Source organism: Pongo pygmaeus, chromosome 19, assembly GCF_028885625.2.
Source record: "Pongo pygmaeus isolate AG05252 chromosome 19, NHGRI_mPonPyg2-v2.0_pri, whole genome shotgun sequence".
Lineage (NCBI taxonomy): Eukaryota > Metazoa > Chordata > Mammalia > Primates > Hominidae > Pongo > Pongo pygmaeus.
The window spans coordinates 62678558-62691942 of record NC_072392.2 but is presented as its reverse complement, the minus strand read 5'-3'; positions in this window follow the sequence as shown (position 1 = coordinate 62691942).

Here is a 13385-nt window from a genome sequence, read left to right as displayed (position 1 = left end):
GCAGCTGTAAGAACTGGAGGGCCATGGAGGCAAAGTGCCCGTCTGTTAAACCTCCTGCTCTCAGTGAGGGTCACCCAGGGAAGATTTTGATGGTTGCTTAGACCCCTTGCCTCCTGGCCTTCTACCATCTGTGTGCTCCTGAAATCAAATCACGACTGTTCGGATTTGGGGAAGTTGTCTGTCCTCCCTAATGGGTTGTAAGAAGATGCTTCATATGACTTCAGAAGACTTGATATTTAATGCTTAGTATTCAGCGAATTGGTCAGTTGTGAACCGGTGAATCCCGTCATTGGGTTGTCCAGCCTTTCAAGGTAGGCTAATGTGCCAGTATAGTTGAATTCATTTATTCATACATTCGTTTACTTAACAGACATTTCTTGACTACCTCCTATGTGTGAGGCATTACACTTTTATCATTAAAGGGTCTTTCCTAATACAGTTCTTTTTGTTGTTCGGATTAACCATATTATGTAATTCCATGCAGGATCTGGAAAATTTATACGCTCCTTTCTTATCAGGCTGTCTAATGAACCTGATTTTTGTTCATATAAGCTTTAAGAGGTTATTTTAAAAGTGTTGGACTTGGAGCCAAGAAACTCTGAATTTGATTATGAATTGGTAACTTCTCGCCAACTGAGAGCCTCAGTCAAAAATTATTTTAGCCTCAGCCATAGGTAAATCTAGGATGGGAAAACCACCTTGGCAAATGGTTGTGAGGCACAAATGAAATATTATTATTGCTATTATTATCAAATCACAGCAGCACACAGAATCCGATTTGAAGCTAAACCACACTAGGCTGATAGCCCAAGGCACTTTCCATTGCTCCTTACTTTGCTGGCTTCTTTGGCTTCAGCCTGTCTGCTCTCGTGTATAATATGTTCCCATCAGGACACCGATACCAAGTGGTCAATTCCAAGGAGAAGTGTGTGTGTAAGAGTGAGGATGAGCGTTCCTCATCGTGCACAATGCCAGAAGGAGGTGTCATGGGAAGAGCATCAGCAAAAGAGTCCAGAGCTTGAGACCTAGTGCTGACTTAACCTTGGGGAACTGAGCCTCAATTTTCTATCTGCACAATGAAAGATAATGCCTAATTCATGAGTAAAATGATGTATGTCAAAATAATGAAATATACAATGTTTAGTAGCTATTGGACAAGGTAGGAGTTGCTGGAGCTGCCAGTCCCTACCACTTCTCAGCTTCAAGCTTCAACAAGATATCACAGCATAAGAATTCATGAGAATAGGTGCAACACACTACCTTCAACACACTGCAGCCACCTCTGTTTGCTCACTGGAGAAAGGTGGAGTTTGTCTACAAAAAATGTCCCCCAAGGATGTCTATAATATGTTAGCTTTGATATGTTCTTTACTTCTCTCAAAGTGGATGGTCCACTGGTTTAAATCACTGTGATATACCTGTAATCCCAGCACCCTGGGAGGCTGAGGCAGGAGGATCACTTGAGGCCAGGAGTTCAACACTAGCCTGAGCAGCTTAGTGAGACTCGTCTCTACAAATTTAAAAAACTATTTACTCTGAAGGGTCCTTCCTTTTTTCCTTGTTTCCCTTTTCTGTGAGTGTCAACACTTTATTTTGGTGTAAACACAGGGATCTAGAAAGTATATGGTATTTGAAATTTTCTTGGTTCCTGAGCTAATCTGTTTAAATTCAAATACTTAAAGGGTAGGGGGGAAGGGAGAAATAGGGAGAGATTTGTTTAAGGTCACAAAATTAAGCTATATAAGAGGAATAAGGTCTAGAGTTCTATACCACTATAGGATGACTGTAGATAATAATAACATATTACCTAGTTTCAAATAGTTAGAAGAATGAATGTTGTTGAATGTTCTCAACAAAGAAATGATAAACATTTGAGATGGTAGATATGCTAATTACCCTGATCTGATCACTATACATGTGTGCAACATTACTATGTACCCTATAAATATGTACAATGTATGTCAATTACAATTTTTTAAAAAGCACTCATAAATGTATAGGTAATAAGACAGGATTTTGGTGGAGGTGGCCATGTTAAACTTTGTGAATTTTGCAATGTTCCCTGGGATAAAAAAGAAATTATTTGCCCTAAGAAGTTGAAGGGATGTTTTTGGATTGAGACTAATAATTATTCAAAAAAGTGAGGTTAACTTGACAGATTCCCATCTGCTGAACACGGAGCCTGCCCTTTTCTCACCTCCAGAGAAGTGATTTTTCATCAGAGGAGAAACCTGTCACACCTTTGGGCTGCCAAGTCATAAATCTTCTTTCCACCAACTTGCTAATAGTTTTTCTTGCCACCTTTCCTGATAATCCAGAGTAATTGTTATGAAATATGGGCTTGTTCTGTCTTTCCCAGCTGCGGCCTCTCTGTCCTCTGCGGGTCCTGGGGAGAGGCAGAGGCTCTGTGTTTGTCACTGGCTGTTCGTTAGAAGCACAGCAGATGCTGTTACCAAAAACGTGACATCCCGACGAAACTGGAGGCGCCACACAGCAGCCCTGAAATATGAGAGCCAATGGCCCCTTCTGCCCAAAATCTATCAGCAAGCGGCCTCTGGTTTATTTAGAGCATTCTGTTTCTTGGAGAAACAGAAAGAAAATGACCCCTGTTTAATCACAGGGATGAAAACATTCTTTCATGCATGCTTTTACTTATTCCACAGAAATGTATTGAGCATCTGAAATTGTTCGGCAGAGTACTGGGTTAAGCTTGAGGCAAATGAGCAATTCGACATAAACTTGCATACTTGCACATCTTATAGAAGTCATAGTTAACTGAAAGGATATTTTCTCTGGGAAGACTATCAGGAGACATTGGGCTGGGGGAATTCAGAAAGTGTGGCGTTAAGTCTCCCCTGTTCCTTATGAAGAATATGCTCAGATCAGTGGCTAGGGAGTTTTGCCTGCCCAATACAAGCTCCTGCCAGATCTTGGAAAGCCCTGAGAAAGACTTGCCAAGCCTCTTAGATTCCCTACATGAATCCTGAAATCTCAACATGGTTACCTTAATGGTTGCAAAAACTGCCTTTCAAGTCTCATGTCCATGATACATATCTGGGATGAGGGTCCAAGTTCTTGGTATGCACCTACATGCCATCTTGCTACACTGACCACATGTTCTGTAACAGTGACTGGACACCATAGATACACAATTACCGTGTAACTCTGCAATAATAGATGTCAGTGGACATGTGCAGTTAATTGTCTACGAGGCCTAAGTGGTACCAATTATGGCAGATGAATGCAAAGCCTCGAAAAGCACCTACAATTGCCACAGTGCTAATCACTGGAGATATAAAGTTGAAGATAATCCATGCCCCAGAAACTCAAATAAAAAAGGTTTGTAAACTGTAATTGACCTTAAAAAAACAAACATCCTTGGCAGATCTAGCCCTGGTCTTAGTTCATGGATCCCCTGGCTAAACATGTACCTCAGTCTTGGCTGCTGGCTGCCCAGTAACTGAACATTGGCAAGTTAGGGTCTGATAGGATTACTTTCACAGTTGCTTGAACAGTGATATCTGCATTCTAGCTAAAACCTAACAATTAAATTCCAAGTTTTATAGTTTAATATAGGGAGTGCATTGAGTCAAGTGACACAACACTAAATAAGTTTTGAGTTTCAGATGCCTGTTTCTAAGAAAATGCCAGTACTTGAATTAATCAACTAAAATTCATCAAGCTCCTCCCCTATGCCAGCCACTGGGCCAATAGCTTTAAATGAGTTGTCTGTTTTAATTCACAAACCTCTGAAGTAAATACTGTCATTTTCTCCCATTTTATAGATGAGAAAAACATGAGTTCCAAGGCAGAACTCAAGCCCAGGATGTGTGTGCCTTGAGCCTCCCACCCTAATTCTCATGATAAAACATTTCCTCATGCAAGATTTATTTGGCTGTGTTACACCTTTACTTGATGAATGCTGACACATTCTGGCAGGTTGTGGTACATGTACATAATTTATTCAGCAGAATAGTGAGGGCCAGGGTGGGAGACACAGATGGCAGGACACAAAGATAACATTAGCAAAGAAATATAAAAATAATGATCAGATATCACTTTGGGTCAATTTCCCTACCATCTTTCTTATACAATGCTATTGAATAGAATTTGAAATGCAAATCTCCTTTCTTATCCTTGAGATGAACAAAGATAAGAGTTTTTAAATTTACAGAAAATAGTAGGAGAAATAAGATGTAAAGTCAGAATTCTACTCAAAAATCTCAGTTGGTTAAACATGATCCCATTCTTGCAGCTTTCTTACCTTTACAGGTGATGTTTTTCTTTGTCTGGATCACCCATTTTACCCCTTCCTGCCTTTCTCCTCCAGGACAACTCCTTCTCATTCTTCAAGATTCAGCCTAAGGGTCATGTCCTCCAAAAAGCCATCCCTAAGTCCTAGACTTAATTAAATGGCCCTCCTTTGTTTTCCCTTGTCCTCATAGGATTATAATTGTTTGTGTGCTTTGCTGCATTGTACATTGGCCTATGAACTCCTTTAATATACAAAATGTTTTACTCCTATTTATATATTTAACATGTAACAGAGTGGCAAATATCTAATAGGTGCTGAATGAATGAATACATTCTGACACTGACCAGGTAGGTTTGGTCTGCTTATAACCAGAGTAGTCTACAGGCTTAAACTCAGTTACTAGTCACTTGATTGTAGCACAACACACACTCACCCTCACAACTGGGAATGGAACTCATCATCTAACAGAAACTTAAACCTAGCAGGGATAACAAAGATAAGCTAGTTCAGTCTTTGCTTTATATAGATAAAGAAGCAGAAGCCAAATGGATTGAAGAGCTTTCCCCAAGGCCCCCCCGGTGGTCAGGGATAGAACTGGGAATGAAACCTAGGATTTCTGACTGCTAAGCCAGAAGTCTTTGCACTTCACCAGAGTTCTCTCCCACTGGAGGGTCCTTCCTAGACTGCCCTGTAAGGACAGCATGTCCTTCCCAATGGACACTAAAGAGATTCGAAAGGTAATCAATGAAAAGCAAATTTATTTTCTCACATATTGTTGAAAACAACTCACAAAGTCTCTGATCCCTCATAGTGCTCAACCACTGGTTCTGAAACATGCTTCAAAAACTCAGTTATTCCAGGGTATTGTTTATTTTTTGTAAAATAATTTTGTGCACAAGACATTTAAAAGGCCTTGCAGACAGCATATTTTCTTTGAATGGACAGCCAAGGACATCTGCCATAAGGAAAATTCTCATTTCAGTCAGAATGCTGACTTCCAATAAATCTATTCAAAGGAATAAAGTGGCTGTTCTGCCTTTTGGTAAAATACACTCACAGCTCACGAAGTATTTTGTTGATAGAAATGTTAGCAAGTAGTGACAGAGAGCCAGGCAGCCTGAAGCCAGTGAAATGTAGCATAAGACCCACCAGTTACTAAGAATTTAAAACATTGTTTAGGTGGGCACTAGTAAGTCTAGTATGGTGCTCACAACATTTCGGTATAGATAGTACTGGTGCATTGGAAAGAACAAGGGCTGGGAAAGTGGAAAGATCTGTTTAAGTCCAGCTCCATCATGTATTACCTCTGTAGCCTCCAACAAGAGGTTTCATCCTCTTAGTCCCATCCATCCATTCAAGAAATATTTAATTAGTATCTATTTAGTGCAAGCTCTTTTCTAGGCACTGGATGGACAGCAGTTAAAAGAAAAGAGAGAGAGAAAACTACTCTCATCAAGCTTACATATTTATAAACGGAGACATCTGAAGAAAAACAACACACACACATAGAAAATGCATGTTATTCAGTGACTAGTATTATGGAGAAAAATACAGTTGGGGAAGAGAGAGTGCTGAGAAAAAAACAATTTTATTTTATTTTATTTATTTATTTATTTTGAGATGGAGTTTCGCTCTTGTCACCCAGGCTGGAGTGCAGTGGTGTGATCTCAGCTCACTGCAACCTCCACCTCCTGGGTTCAAGCAGTTCTCCTGCCTCAGCCTTCCGAGTAGCTGAGATTACAGGTGCCTGCAACCACACCCAGCTAATTTTTGTATTTTTAGTAGAGATGGGTTTTCACCATGTTGGCCAGGCTGGTCTTGAATCCCTGACCTCAGGTGATCCACCCGCCTCGGCCTCCCAAAATGCTGGGATTACAGGCGTGAGCCACCGCACCTGGCCGAAGAAACCAATTTTAAATAGGATGATTAGGGAAGATATCACTGAGAAAGTAACATTGGAAAGAAGGTTTAAGGGGTAAAGAAATCAATCAGGTAGGTATATGGGAATAGAGTGCTCCAGGCAGATAGAAAGCAAGATTACAAGCCCTGGAGAGGCAGGGGTCAGAAGGGAGCATGGTGTGTTCAAAGACCAGCAAGAAGTCTGTGTGTCTAGGGCACTATAAGTGAGAGGGAGAGTAACAGGGAATGAGCTACAAGAGATTTAAGAGGGGAAGCAGAGAGCTGGACCTTTTAGGGGCTTGGGAACTATTATGAAGACATTGGCATTTGTTTCCTGAGTGAGATGGGAAGCTCCTGGAGAGTTTTGAGCAGAGGAGCGGAATGATCTGGCCCCAGGTTTTTGTTTTCTTTTTGACGGAGTCTCACTCTGTCACCCAGGCTGGAGTGCAGTGGCGCGATCTCGGCTTCGGCTCCCTGCAACGCCCGTCTCCCGGGTTCAAGCAGTTCTCTTGCCTCAGCCTCCCAAGTAGCTGGGACTATAGGCGCAAGCCGCCATGCCTGGCTAATTTTTTTTGTATTTTAGTAGAAACGGGGGTTTCACCTTGTTACCCAGGCTGGTCGCGAACTTCCGAGCTCAGACAATCCTCCCGCCTTGGCCTCCCAAAATGCTGGGATTACAGGCGTGAACCACCGCGCCCAGCGAGCTGGCCCCAGGTTTTGAAAGATCGCACTATGTTGAGAATAGTCTGCAGGAGGGAAGTGATGGAAGCACACAGAACTGGTAAGAGGCTATTGAAATGATCCATGCAGGAGATCATGGTGGCTTGAACCAGGTAGGCAGCCATGGATAAAGTGAGAGGGGGCAAATTCTAGATATACTTAGAGATAGTGCCACCAGGATTTGTTGATAGACTGCATGTTGGGTGTGAGGGAAAGATAAGTCGATAATAACTTCAAAGTTTTTGACCTGAGCCATTGGAAAGAAGGATTTGTCATTAACTGAGTTGAAGAAACCTAAGGGAGGAACAAGTTTATTGAGAAAAACAGGTGTTTGGTTTTTGATATCTCAGTTTTGAGGTGCCCAGTAAACATCTAAGAGGAAATACTAATTAGGCCACTGGGACCACCTTGTTGAAAAGAGGGCTAGACTGTAGATTTAAATCTGCCTGTAAACGATTTTTAAAGCAATGAGAGATGAGATCACTCAGAGAAGAGTAGTCATGCAAGGACTAAGACCTCAGGTGCTCAATGTTAAGAGGTGGGTAATCAAAATAGCTGCCATTCATGCAGTGCTTACCAGGTGCCAGGCTCTGTTCTAAGTGCTTCCATATATTAATTCATTTACTATCTTCACGGCAACCCCATAAGGTAAGAACTATTTATTATTCTTATTTGATAGATGAGACAACTAGAAGAAAGAGATTAAGTAACTTTCCTAAGATCACCTACTGACTTGCACAACCAGGATTTCAACCTAGGCTTTCTACCTTTAGAGTTTGGGCTTTTGACTTCTTTCTGACACTCTTCTGTAACTGGAAGAGAGATGCTAGCAACAGAGGAGACTGAGAAAGGACAGCTGGTGAGGGAGAAGGAAAAACAGGCAATGTGGGGGCCTGAGAGCCAACTGAAGAAAGTGTTTCAAGGAGGAGGGGAGGGATCACCTGTATCAAATGATGCTGGTAGGTCAAAAAAGATGAGGATTGACAATAGAATTCTAGAGGTCGTCAATGACTTTCACAAATGCAATTCGGTTGATGGGTGGCAGTAAAAGTCAGATTAGAGTAAGTTCAAGAGAGAAAGGGAATTTAAACAATGATTTGACTATTCTTGAGAGAATTTTTGAAATAGAGGGGAATATCTAAATGGGCAGAAGCTGGAGGTGAATATAGGATCAGCTGAAGTTTTTATTTTTTTAAAGAGGAGAACAAATAGCATAAACCTGTTGAGAATTATCCAGTAGAGAAGGAAATATTGATAGGGAAATAAAGATTTAAGAATATTGCTGCAGTGATGTCCTTGAGTAGTCAGAAGGTGTCCTTAGATGAGGAAAGCAACAATTCATTGACAGTAAGTGGAGGAGGCAGAGTCTGCAGGCACAGATGCTGGTAGTTTGGCAAGTGTAGTCATGGAACTTTGTGAACATTCTCTTCTAATTGCTTCAGTTCCTATGCCTCAATTTCCTCATTCATAAAATTGGAATTATAATATCCCTTTCCCATGGTGGTTGTGAGCATTTAATACGACAACATACGTAAAATGCTGGTGTGATGCCTGGTACAACTGATGAGCTCAAATTATAGGAATTCTTTCATCTGTGTCCTTATTGGTTATTATTATTAATTACCAGAATTTATTGAGCACTTACAATGTAGCAGACACTGGTACAAGTACTTGGTATACATTCCTCACAAAATGGCATTTCCATGGTGGGGTCTTATTAAGGCTCTCTAAGCTCTTAGAAGGAACCAGTGTGTAACTTGGTTGACTGATTACGTCTTCAGTTCTTCCCTTTGTATCTTAAATTCATTTTCAAATTTACAAATTCATTTTTAAAGCCATGAGCGATGATATATCCCTTCATGTCATCCCCATGAGAGAAGACTTTCCAGGAACTTATCTGGTTGAGGTTTCTAACATTTGTTCATTCACCCTGATTCATTGGGAGAGTAGTGTCTGGGACACAGAAGCCTACTTTCCATCTAATGTGCTTTGCGGGATTAGATAGGGTACAGTAGACTGGGCTAAGCTATTTGCCAACCCTGGATCTATTTTATGTTGGCTCCACTGGTAGAAAGTCCTTGAAACTGGGCAATAGGCATTTTTCCAAGGGCTGGGGCACAGGACAAGCTTTCTTCTGCTGTTTTTGGAGTAGTGGGAGGCAGGAGAGAAGCCAGTAAAGACCAGACCCAGAACATCAATGTTCTCAATTGGGAAAAGAGAAGTTAGGATGAGAATGCCCTAGAGATCTACTCAGGCATTAACACTGTATTTTTTTTCATCACTTGAACACACTCTCTTTTAAGTTTTGAAATGAATACAGATTTCTCCACTGAGGGTCCCCTTGTCAAAACCGGTCAGCCTTTCTCAACAAAGAGCTTCCATGAAAGTAGATTCCCATTCTGTACTTATGAGGCTGTTTCTAAGAGTAAGCAGCAGAAGTCAGTGTCTTCTTCGTACTGAGCAATCTTGATCAATCTGTGGTTCTGTTTCCCACAACTGAGAATTGGACATCCCAGGATTCTTACATGCTTGAGACCTGGAATTTAGGGCTGCCCCAAATATGTGTAAGTGTCATAACCTGTTTCCTCTGAGGAAGCAGTTAAGGTTCAAATGGACCGTTGGAATGATCCTGGTATTTTACAATACAACTACAAGGACTTTCATTAAGAAATGAGGAGTCCCCAAAGTGAACTGTGCAGAGGGGTGGATCTTTATATTTCTTATGGGGTGCCTACTATGTGATATGCATTGAATGCAATTATTTGTATATACTATCTCACTTACTTCTTGCAACCCTCCTATGGGGTAAGTATTATTATCTCTAATGTGCAGATGAAGAAAGAGATTCAGAGAGGACAAGGACTTTGCCCAAATTCACACAGCTAAGAAGTGATAGAACTCACATTTAAACCTAAGTCTACTTAAATTTCTATAAGCTCTGGTCTATTTGAAAGCCTTTAACTTTAAGTGATATTACCTCCTTATTGATTTCCACAATGTTGAACATGTCTGAGGGTTGCAGAATCCTTCTATGACACTATGTCTATATGGCTTTACCTGGAGCCATTCTGGATGCTATAAGTTCATAAATAATGTCTCTTCAACTTGGTTAGGCTCACAGTGCCAATGTAGACAGATGATCTACGGCTTTGTATGGTATCATTGTTAGCTAATGTGTTACTTCATAGTCTTGGGTTGCCATCCCCTGGAGTGTTTTGATGCGATCAGTTGTCAGTTCCAGGTCTGTTGTTTCTCTCACCAGAAGCCCAGCCGGTGGAAGCTAACAGCCCCAAAGCCCTGCTTGTGTTAGGGGGGCTATCAAGCACGGATAATGACATAAACGAGTCGGTGTTCATCTGGGGAATCTCAGACAAAGCAGCCCAGAGGAAAACCATCTCTGTCGATGAAGGTTTGTTTCATCTGCAACAGGAAAAGCAGCAGCAACAGCAGCAGCAGCAGCGACTGGAGCCCGTGCACAGGCTGGGAAGAGGTAAAGGGAGGCTGAGGCTGCTGCATGTGAGTAGCATTTTATGATTTCTTTGCAGCTGGGAAAGGAATGCTGGGGAGGGGGCTCGGCTCTGAGGTGGGCATATGTGTGTGGGTTGGGGCTGGCAGCAATTAACAAGTGCATTTGAAATCTGTCCTCCTCTTCCAAAGGAGGTAGAGGAGTGTGCCCACACGCACTTGCATTTTCTCTGCAGATCATAAAAAAAATATCAGCAGGTGGGAAATATTTTCTTTTTTTTCCTTCTTGTTCTTCAGTCTTTAAAGTGAGCTGCATGGCGAAAGACATCGCTGTCCAGAAGAGCTTTCCCAGGTGAAAGAACTCCCTAGAGGGTTTCTTTCCCAAGTTTCTTTTGCAGATGTGTGGATCTCTATTTCTTTGCCGTCAAGCTCCTTAATCTGGAGGGGCATTTTCATCCCTCTAGCTGCAAAAAGATGAGGGTGACTTTTGTATCTCTGGTTCTCAGCTGGAGTTGCCTGTAATAAACAGCACCAAATCCAATATGATTTAACCTCTCAGTTGTCAATGTTGAATGTGTTCAAAGAACAGTCTGGGCACGGAAAAGCATGAGTTGCATTTTACCCATCCTCTCAGCCTGGGGAAAATAACGAGGTATTTCAGCATTGACACCTGTTTTGAACTATGGGAAAGTTTTTTCTTTTCCTTTCTTTTTTTTAAATTAAGCCCTGAGATTTGCTATCTGTGAACACTGGATAGATTGAAGTTGAAAGGAGACAGGTAAGAATGATTTTGCTGTAAAGCACTTTCGCGGTGAGCATCAGATTGTCTTAGCATAGGAAAGTGCTGTATACCTTTGGGTAATGGTCGTTACTAATGCTAAATAATGTGCTGAGCAAAAGTGTATCTGGTCATAAAGTTGCCTGTATCCTGGTTATCTGAAGACACAGGATCCCCCTCCCTGCCCTGCCTCTTTCTTTCTTTAGAGGCTTTGATGTTTCTCAGCATGTCATGCTGAATGTCTAGATATTTGGGAATCTGCAGTAAATGCATACTAGTTCATTTAAGAGAGGGGGAAAGAGGGAGAAGGAAGGAGCACGAGAGGAGCACTCTGCTTATCCTTAGAGCTGGCTTTGAGCAGCTGTGTGTAATGAGGGTTGAAGAGTCTGAGGCACTCCACACTGGGACTTGGCCAGGAGTGGCATGGTCGGCTGGATGTTTGGATGCACAACTGAATGCTGTTATGCAGGACAGTCAGGGCCCCAGCTCCCAAGTTGCTATGGGACATACAATGAAATATGAACCAGGGGATGGGAACTGGGGAGAGGAAGGAACCATCTGTCTTCTGCAAGGAATCCTTTCACTGAAGCAGTTCTCCCCATGCTTTCCCCCCCACCCCACCATGACACATGGGGGTAAACGGAGAAAGCTGTTCAAATCAGGTGATAAGTAGCAAGAGGGCTCAAGTGGCCATCCAAGTGGACAGGGCTCAATGCTAGGGACCAGCACCATATCTGGACCCTTCCATGACACAGTGGTGTGCCTTGGCAGACAGGTTGAGAAGACCTAATTTAAGCAACCCAGGAAAAGCCAACAAAATGGGGCAATATGAATAATCTGATGCCTGTGACTCTTTATTTTTTCCTGTGACTATTAATGCATTGCAGAAATGTTACAGTGTTTTTAAAGGATCTTCTCCTAATCTCACCCCTTTAGCACGTCTGATTTTTCCCTGTGCCATCTCCCAATCTTTGTCCATGTATACATTTTTGACACAGTTGTAACCATGGTTTAATATTTGTATTTGTTTTGCTTTATTCCCTAGTATTATTCCAAAATACTTTCCCTTATTCCAGTACAACTTTCATATAGATTATCATCTGTGGTTGGATTGAATGAATTAATCCCTGATATGGATATGCTGTAATCTATTTAGCAATTGTTGGATATAATTAAATTACTTATAGTTTTTTTCATAATTATAATGCCACTTATGAATATTTCTGTGCCCAAAGCATTTTTACTTCCTGGGGGGATGAATTCTTAACATTGATATTACTAAGAAAATATGAATTTTTTACGGCTTTTCATGCCTGTTACCAGACTCTTCTCTGAAACGTGTTTCTATTTTCCAAAATCATCAATAATATGGTCCAGATAAATACAAATTATCTAGAGCCTGATGCACATTAGATTCTTTATTTTTTTCTCTCCCTAAATTAGGAGCTGTAAAATTATACTGGCCCCCTTTTTTAAAACTTGCTTTGAGTCCTAGTGAGCCAAGCATTCTTGTCCTCCCCAGGACAGGCCTGCAGCTTCCCAGGTGCCTTCACTCTGTCCATGACAGGCACGAGGAAATCAAGCATCAAGCTCAGCAGCCTTTCATTTCCATCCCTGTAAAGGATGAAGAAAGGAAAGGTAGAAGATCTCGATCCTGTACCAGGGCACCTGAAAATCATGAGCCAGCGCGTGCAGGAGGGGAAGCCAGCCTAGAACATTTCCAAGCCCTAGAGCTCAATCCTGGCAGATGCCTTGGGGCCTCTGTCTTCCTTCCCTCCCCTAACAGAGCCAGCATAGAGCTAAGGGCACTTCTTGGGCAGGATTTGAAGCTGATGTCTGGCAGAGTGGGTGTGGGGTTTGGGGGAAGGTGAAGACTAGCAAAGGTAATCAGGGGAAAAAAAGGAACATGTCTTATGGTTTCCACTGCCCTGTAATGATCTCACAAGTGCATGTGCTTTAGTGATGGAGGCCAGACAGGGCGTAAGGGTTTCTGAATGTCAACCCCTATCAAATCAGATTTATAGAATACTTCTTTTTCAGTGTCTACCTGCTGTGGGGACAATTTTTTCAAGTTATCTTTTCTTTTATTTTCTCCTCCTTTGTGTCTTATCCATTTAGAGATGAATCTGTGCTTCCTCGACCTCCTAGGTAACTCACTTATAAATTGCTTCAGTGATAATCTCTCTTATTCATTCAATAATGATTTGTGCAAAGGCCAAGAGTGCCCAGTGGCAACCACACAGCAGCTCAGCATGCATTTGCCCACCC